This window comes from Rosa chinensis, chromosome 3 (genome assembly GCF_002994745.2).
Source record: "Rosa chinensis cultivar Old Blush chromosome 3, RchiOBHm-V2, whole genome shotgun sequence".
NCBI classification, from domain to species: Eukaryota; Viridiplantae; Streptophyta; class Magnoliopsida; order Rosales; family Rosaceae; genus Rosa; species Rosa chinensis.
This window is the reverse complement of record NC_037090.1, coordinates 39,698,821-39,708,567: the sequence shown is the minus strand read 5'-3', so window position 1 is coordinate 39,708,567 and position 9,747 is coordinate 39,698,821.

Here is a 9,747-nt window from a genome sequence, read left to right as displayed (position 1 = left end):
ATTTTAAAAATTTGAAAATACATTCACACATGCAATGCACATGCATGCCAGTTTTATCACATGACATGGACCTCCCCACTATTTGATCCAATCAGTTGGGTCTCCCCATTGAATAAATTTTTTTTTTTTTCTATGGGCTATAGGGCTAAATCAATGGGTATATTTAGCCCTTTAAGTTGCACATCGAACTCAAAAATAGCCCTTTAACCCTTAACTATTTGGGTTGGACATGAAAATTGTCAAATATTTTTAGCCATTTGGCCCCTTGACCCTTTGGCTTGGAGATGGTCTAAAGGTGTTTGATAAAAATTTAAAAAGCAGTTTATTTCAAAAGTTACACCATTAAGTTGCTGCTTATAGAAGTTGGTAAAATGAGGGATGACAAAAATCTCAAGCGGGGCAGTGCTCCATTGGATGGTGCCCCTAATGGAGGGAGGATTCGGGGACAAATGGGGAATGGGGATGGGGATCCCAATCCCTGCTATCTAAGATTGGGGATGGGGCGGGGATGGTATTGTGATCTCCATGTCCAAACCCACCCCAATAATACACACACAAAAAAAAAAAAAAAAAAAAAACACACACACACACAGAGGTGTTCTGAAGAGGACCTCCACACTGTCGCTAAAGTGTGGACGTCCACGCTGCCGCCGCGTGAAGGCCGCGACGGGGCGACGGAGCTTGGCGGACGGAGGCCAGGGGTAGAGCCGGACTAGTCTACAGTCGGGTGGAGTCTCCGGTGACCAGTTTGCAGCGCTGCCCAGAACCTTACAGTTGCAGGTGAGGTCGCTGCCCAGAACCTTCAACCTCGATCTCCTCTGACCTCGATCGCTGCCCAGAAGCCTTCTTGGATGCCTTCGCCTCCGTCAAGCATGATTCGAGCCGTCGCCGTCTCCTAAAAAGCCGCTAAAGTGCGGACGTTTGCTTTAGAACCCACCTATACATATCCTATCTAGAGCGAGGCCTCGCTTTGAAATTTCAGAGCGAGGTTACGGTTTACGGACACTTTTCGGTCGCATATCCACATCACAACCGTTCAGTTTCTAGGTACTAATGTATAGATCATCTCTGCAAAATTTCAGCCAAATTGATGGTCGTTAAGATATTGATAACTGCCTTAAAGCTAGTACGATTCAGGTTGGACAGATTCAGTTCGTCTATTGGTTTAAGCGAGTTAGATACCTTAAGGACCATCAATTTCGTTGAAATTTTGCAGAGATAATCTATACATTAGTACCTAAAAACTGAACGGTTGAGATGTGGAAATGGGACCGAAAAGTGACCCTAAACCCTAACCTCGCTCTGAAATTTCAAAGCAAGGCATCGCTCTGTATATATATATATATATATATATATATATATATATATATTTTTAATAATATAACTCACAAATATATACCTTTACTACTTTACTTTAATGGCTACACTTTTACTTTAATGGTATTTTGACTTTCACACTCACTGAATTATGATTTATGGACTTAATCCTGTTTCTATTCAAGTATATCTGAATATGTGTCTGGCCCAAACTCTAGGTTACTTGTCTTAGTTGTAATAGGGTTAATCTTAGAGATATTCTCGAAGCTAACTTTATAGATATCCATTCAATGTACGATTATGTTTCTATGCACAACTCTGATTCTCTACTTGTAATCCTCTATATAAAGAGGCCCCTATGATCAATGAAAGACGCAGTAAATTCTCTCCAATTTCGATTTCCTAAAACATGTTATCAGCATGAAGCCCTAACCCTGAAACCATAAAATCAGAGCCTTCAAACCCTAGCAACCATCGCCGCACGTATCGAAGTCCTCCGTACCAGAAGCCCAAAACCAGCGGCGAAACCACCAGAACCGGCCACCAGAAGTTCCTGAACTAGCCTTGTTAGCCTCGCATGCGTTAGCCTCGCTAGCCCAATCTGCCGACAGCCTCCGCCCAAGCCTTGCAGCCCCCCGTGCGCCCCTGTCCAGCGTTAGCCTCGCTAGCGCAATCTGCCGATAGCCTCCCCGTAAGCTTCACAGCGTCGCGTGCTCCCCTGCACCTGCGTTAACCAAGCTCACACTTGTCGATGTGGTTAGCCTCGCTAGCCCCTGCCATAAACTTGCAAGCACTCGAGTAGGCCCGTCCGACACCTGCCGACAGCCCCTGCTGCCCTCGTTAGCCTTGCCAGCTCAAGTAGAAACCCTTGTTAACCTCTCCAACGCAAGCAGCAACCCTGCAAGCCTCGCATAAGCCCGTTAGCCTCGGCAGCAGCCTTTACAAAAGTTTTCGAGCTACCCACAGCACGGTTTCAAGCCAATGACCACCACCTCCGGTCACCAGCGATTTTTCCGGCCACCCACGACAATTGTGGGGGTTCATGCTCACTCCAAGCTTGGAGCTTGTAGAGTCCTCCAAACTTAAAGTTAGTTGAGAAGTTATGATCGACCACAAACACATCATTATTTTGATGTAATCCAATATTTATTGGAATCAAATTTCTTGGGAGAGATTATGCTTTAAATTTCTATTGTTTTCGTGGTAGCTTTTTCTGCTCCGAAACTAACCATTTTTTCTTGTTCTCTTTCAGGATGAGTAACCTGAACAAACTAGACTTTGCTTCATTGGGAACAACTGGCTCTGGATATCACAAGTGGGTTCGTGATGTCCGCCAGCATCTCAATGCCGAAGGAATCCTAGATACGATTCTTGAACCTAGCCAGGACGTGCTAATTGTTGAGCAAGCTCAAGCTTTGGAAGCAAATAGAGCAGCCTTGGAGGCAAATAAGGTGAAAGCCATTATCCTAATGACTCGTCATATGGATGATTCGCTCTAGTACGAGTATATGAATGAAGAAGACCCCAGAAGGCTGTGGGTTTCACTCGAAGAAATATTTGGCAACGTCCGTGACTCCCTACTTCCTGACCTAGAAGTGAGATGGCATAGCCTCCACTTCTGTGATTTCAGGATATTTCTTTATTACAACTTGGAAGCACTTCGCATTAAATCCTTAATGAAATTCTGTGGAAAAGATATCATAAATGTGATGTTGATTGAGAGGACTCTCTCTACTTTACCCGTCTCTGCTTTGATGGTTGCTAAGAACTATCGAATCGATGTTACTGTAGGACGGATCACAAGGTTTCATGAGTTAATTGGAGCCATGAATGTCGCTGAAAAGTATGACAATATCCTTGTGAAGAACTATAATTCGAGACCCGTGGGAATAGAGCATATTCTGGAGTCCAATTATAGTCACACCCCTAAGGAAGGGCGCCAAGAGCGAAACCCTAAATCTAAGGGCAATTATGGATGTTCATGTCCATATTCTCGCTCTAATGAGGAAGGTAACCACCAAAATAGGCAGACACGGAACCGACATCTTTTCAACTAGGCTCATCCAAAGTAAGTGTGATGTCTATGAAGGTTTTGAGATAAGTGGTACTTTAGAGAGATCTCTCTACTCACTAGGTCATTTTTATTTTGGAGTTACCAAACAAAGTTAAATGGCTACCATTGTTTTGCATTAGCTAGTACTCAGATTAGATTCTCTTAATTGTTAAGAAACAATGATGTACTCTGTTGGCTTATGAATAAAATTTCGGGTTCTTTTCATTATGACTCCATTTTGATTCCGAGCATATTACTATGTGACTATGATGGCTGGGCCATCAAAATTAGTTTATGGACATGGAATAACCCAAATTCCTCTTGCCAAATGGCACCTTGATTACTGTCATAGAAACTCTCTACACTCCTAGGGCAAATCGCACCCTATGAAAAGTCAACGGATTCCATGCGAAAATGCTTGTAGAGAATGGAAAACATTTCATTTGCACTACCTCTAATGATTGCGAATAAAGGCGCATCTTAGAGAAACATATGTGTCTCTCTAGTGGACTATGTCACCACTATTCGAGCTATTAAATTCAATAAGGTTATGAGAGAAGATCTTTTGGTTTTAGACACATATTGGCTTTATCACGACATGGTAGGTCATCCTAGTCATGAAATGATGATCTTTCTACTAAAGACTTCACACGGACATCCATTCTTTCGAGCGAAATGAAGCATGAATCAAAGGTTGATTCCTAGACTAAGTGTGACCACCGCCGCTGCCTCTTGCGCCGTTGTTGTCCACCACTAGCCTAAGGCTGGCACAGTCCATATCCATGACGCCATGGATGGCGTCCATCATGGTGATGGCGCTTGAGGTGATGTTGCAATCACCAATTTTGCTTCCAATAGCGTTTCAGATGCTCTGGCCTAACCAAAATCCTCATTGGTTGCTTCTAAGGCCTCTTGCTCGTTCTACAAAGCCTGTTCCTGAGGGAAATTAGGACTAAGGTCGTCCTATGCAAAGGATACGAAAATACTCATTTTGTTCTTACATAGAATCTGAGAACATTCTGTGGATTGATTCAACCAACTTGCGGACGTTTAAATATTTGATGATGTTCGTTGACACGCAAACATGCTAGTCACGTGTTGTGCCATTGCCCACCTGTAAATGCTTCTTATACTACACTCCTAGCACATATCATATGACAACGGCCTCACTCCCCAGATCATCATATTCAGTTAATTGGACTTGACAATGTTAGAGAGTTTACATCGAAGACTTTTGATGGTTATTGTATTGGGACTGATGTTGGACGTCCTATTCCCAGGTACACACCCAAATGGTCTCTCGGAGACAACTACGATGGTAGCTCGAACATTGGTAATGCACACCAATCTCCCTATATCCGCTTGGGGTGATGCAATATCGCATGCAGCTATGCTAATTCATCTACGACCCACCCACTCAATCTATCTCTGCGTTACAACTAATGACTGGATACAAATATCTCGTACTTATTCATGTTTGAGTGCGCCATTTATGTGTCTCTTGCGATGCCATAACGCATTATGATGGGGTCCTTGCAAACGAATGGACAACTAAGTTGGATTTGGGACTCCAACAATCGTCCGCCACTTAATGCCCTTGTTAGGCGATCTCCTTACAGCTAGATTTGTGGATTGTCACTTTGGTGATGTAATACCCCGGAAATTCCTTATTAATTTCTTGGAATTAATAAAGTATTCGTTAGTGGGATTTCGTGGTTCAAGGGTGGAGCGAAAGTATTTCGGACGAATAATTATCCAAAACGTTTTACTTTCGAGGGGTCAAAGGGTTGACTTTTTATTCAACGAAAACTTCCTCCACAAAAGTCGTAAAGAGCGTCGATGTGAGTTCGGGGATATATGGAACGCGAAAATCAAAGTTCGTATGAAGAAGTTATGGCCATCAGAAAAAGTTTCCATTTTGGTTAAATAGGAAAAATTTTGGAAAAGAAAAATCAGAAAAACCTAAGTTTCTATTTTTGGAAATTTTTTCTCTCTCTCCTTTCTCGAGCCTCAGTCGGGGACCAAACTTTGACTGGCGATTTCTCCCTCCTCCAGCCACCAATCAACGTGCCACTTATCCCATTCTCTTCGCCTCACTCCCCTCTCCAAGTTTGTGGCAGCTTCGTTGCTTGGGTCGAGTCGTGGATAGTGTAGCAAGGGCGGAAAGATGACACGATGCTGCAATCTGGGATCAACTTGGAACTCTCAATTTTGGCCACCTCAGGCAGAGTGTCTTGGGGGCTTTTGGAGCCCAGAGGACGTAGAAGCTTTCCCCCAAAGTGGCTTGCAACGATTCAAAGTGTGGAGGTCAAATTTTGAAGATTGGGATTCTAGGGTTCATCGAGTTTCAGATCTTTTGAGGTGAATTCCGGCCATATGGCTTTGATTCAGAGTTTGTGCTATTTATAATGTTGATGTACATGTTGAGAGGAAGAGTTTGGCATAGGTCTCACTGCCCAATTCAGAGGTTGACGGCGGCGCTACCACCATCTGTGGTGGAGTTTTTCAGACGTTCCGGCCACTCCAGGGACAGTTTCTGTTCTTGATTTTGATCTGTTCGTCGATACGAGCATTTCAATATACAACACTTAACTTTTGGAGATCGTATGAGCATGTTAGGGTTTTAGTGTTTTCGATTCAATCGGTTTTCGATCCGTGAGAATCCGGCCGTTCGATCGATTTGTAGGTTTGATATATTGATCGTAGGAGTGTTCCAGAGACTTTGGTGGTCTCGGAAGAAGTTTTGCCTCGATTGACATATTATTCAATTTATAGTTCACGTGTTTCGAATTTAAATACTTGTGAACTTTGTGTTGTATTGAGTGTGATCTTGATGTGATTAGGTGATTGAACAGAGTTTGATGATTCTATGCTTGTCTCGGTTATGTGTGAAGACGCAGCGGAATTTTGAGGTGAGTAAATCTCACATTTTTTTGGGTGATAAATTTGTTATGTGATAGTTTTAGTAGAATTAATCATTAGATGTAAAATCATTTTTCTTATAAATAAATAATTGTTTTAAATTATATGAACTAGATCCTCAACGGTTCATGGGTAAGTAAAAACAGTTAATTGTTACAAATGATTTTCGGTTTGAGTAGACTGTGAAATATAGTTGGAATTGTTTGGTGAAGTGAAAAACATTGTTTTGTGTGATTTTACCACTATTGGGTTGAGAGGTGATTTTGAAGAAAATAAATGAATTTGAAAAGGGAAAATGACGATGTTGTTAAATTTATGTTTTGAAAGGAATATGTACCATTTGTGAAAATGTTGAGGTGTGAAAACAATATTTGAAAAATGGTTCGTTATGGTTTTGAGGTTGTTGGAGATGAGGAAACAGTAATTGAGGCGATCAGTTTTATTGTGTTATTGAGATTTGGGATTTCATTTTGTGTTGTGTGATTAAATAAATAGTATGGTGTAGTAGTACCAGTGTGGCGATCTGTGTGACGATTACTATGAAAAGAATATGGATTATTGTTGAGTGATTGATGTTTGAAATTGTTGATATGGTGTTTGGTGTTATCAGTAGATGAACGTGTATTGATTTTCTTGCTTATTCTTATTAATGAATTGCTTGTTTTTCTTTCGTAATCTCTTGAACTACACTATATGCAGGGATTACTGTTTTCTGAATTGATTGGTTTTAATGTAATCTCCTGAACTAAACGATATGCAGGGATAACTATGATTTACTTGACATGTTTTTGATGTGATCTTCTTAACTAATTCACATGCAAGGATTACTTTTTACTTGATTTTGAATTATCAGTGCTTTACATTTTCGAGAAGTAGTTGTTGAGATTTCAATGTTTTTGAAAGGTCACTGAGATGACAATTATTCCGTTGAGATAAATGAAGGATAATTTTGGATTATTGGAGTTTTTAATGTTTTAAAACATTACTTGTGTTTGATTGTTTAGTTGGACCTTTGTGAAATTAAATGCATCAATTGAGAGACAGAGCATGTGGGTTTTAGTTTTGAAGTAACGTATGTGAGCATGATATTGTTGGACATGAACTGATGTTTTTATTGTGAAAATTGCATAATGATTTTGTTAGGTTGAGATGGTTTATGCATGTGCTTCTTTTTTGTTGTTTTGAGTTTACTCACATGAGCTTTAATAAGCTTACCGCGTTTGTTATTTCAACCTGGTGCACTATTCAATGATGTAGGGGTCTATCCTGTAGGTTAGGGTGAACGTGATGGAGCTATGGTCCCTTGCCGTTGCAGTCATGAGTTTAGGAACTTAATTGTTGTACGCACTTGTTAGTCTTCTGTTGTGTAGTGAGTGGGGTGGAGCTGTTTACTTATTGAATTGCTATCCAGTTTAGTTTGTAAACTTGGTTTAATGTAATATAAGACTCTAAAGAATGAGTCTGTATTGACATTGTGGGTTATGGACATCTTTACTTGCTGTTCTTTAAAGAAAAATTTTTTTTCTAGTGTTTTGTATTGATGTCTAAACCATCACACTCAGAGTATTTGTGATTGTTATTTATTTATAAATTGTGCTTGAAAATCGGGGCATGATCGATGAGATAGTCTTCCCGTCGTTAAGGGGAGATAAGAACACATATGTTCAACAGGAACGATAGGAATTGTCGTGGTCTGTCCCCACTATGTCTCATCTCAATCCCCGTTAAAGTGACGAGATCACACATATCTTCTGCAAACATTCCTGTAAGGATGGACGTCCCTACGAGAGACATAGCGCCACCCTACATGGAGGTAGGCATGGTGCTAACGCCATATAGAGTGGCACTCTGGCGTTACAAGCTATGGCCTCAGCTAGATGCTCGGGAGGCCTGTGGGTTCAAAGGATATTTTGGCATAACTCAATCCATTGATTATCGACACTCAAAATCTGTCTCATGAGAATGTTTCAAATTATGGTTATCGTTGGGGGACACCTCAACGTCAGAACCTATTCCTGAGAATATAGAGCTCTCTAAAAAGTACACTAGTGTACATGAGTCGTGAGATAAAAACTCCATCATAATTGATGATGTATTCGCGCATTTCATAGCACATGAGTTGGTTGAGTCCGATGATATTGAACCACGCTACGTTGATGAATGAATGCCAACATAGAGAAATTTGGCCTAAATGGAAAGATGCGATTCAGGTTAAGTTGGATTCTCTAACGAAGAGGAATGTCTTTTGAGCCAGTGATGCCAACACCTACTAACGTAAAACCTATTAACTAATGGGTCTTCATTAGAAAGCGTGATGAGGAAAAGATATGGTAATCTCGCCTTATAGCGCAAAGCTTCTCACAAAACGCCATAGAATTGACTACAAGGAGACATATTCTCCCGTAATGGATGTCATTGCACTTCACTACCCTGTCAGTTTGGTAGCTTTCGAATAACTGAACATGCAACTTACGAATGTGGTCACTACGTATCTCTATGTGGATCAAGATACGGAATATACATGAAAGTTCATGGTGGACTTTATTTACCCAAGTCAAGTGGCTCTAGACCACGGAGCGCGTTTGCAATGAGGTTGAAACGCTCACTAAAAGTAACTACTTGATTGGGAAGGGATATGCCCGCGCGATTTCATGATAAGTTTTGGATCCTATCGCAGTTCATGTTGGACATGATCTTCATTGGAAGCCCTTAAAGAGTTAAGGAAAACCACTGAACACTAGAAATCCGAGTTTGAGATGAAGGATCTTGGGAGAACACGATTATGTCTCAGTTTGGAACTTGAGCATCGTGTTGATGGATGCTTAGGCGTTTTGACAAGGTCAAGCCTTCAAGCACACCCATGATCGTCTATAGTCTTGATCCTAAAAGGGACCCTCTTCGTCCGAAGGATACTGACGAAGATGTGCTAGAGGCAGAAGTGCCTTACTTGAGTACAATATGCGCATTATTGTACTTAGCTCAATGCACAAGACCGGACATCTCATTTATAGTGAACTTGTTAGCTAGATATAGCTCTGCGCCAACGTGACGCCATTAGACTACTGATATGGGCTTGTTCTATCCCTACAGAGAGATGATGGATTCAGACCCATCACACACCAGGAAAGCCTCCAACACTGTCCTGCGTCCTCTATCCCCATCCCAAAACGACATTTGTGTTTTGGAAGGTTTTGCTGCTGCTGGGTACCTCTCTGGCCCACAGAAAGGTTATTACCAAATTGGTTATGCGTTTACCATGGGTAAGACCGCGATATCTTGGACGTCTACAAAACAAACCCTAGTCGCTATATCTTCGAACCATGCAGAGATTATTGCTCTTCATGAAGCGGTTCGTGATGAATGTATATGGATTGGATCCGTAATTACGCATGTTCGAAGTAATTGTGGTTTGAAGTCTACCACAGATGAGCCTACGAGCATTTATGAGGATAATA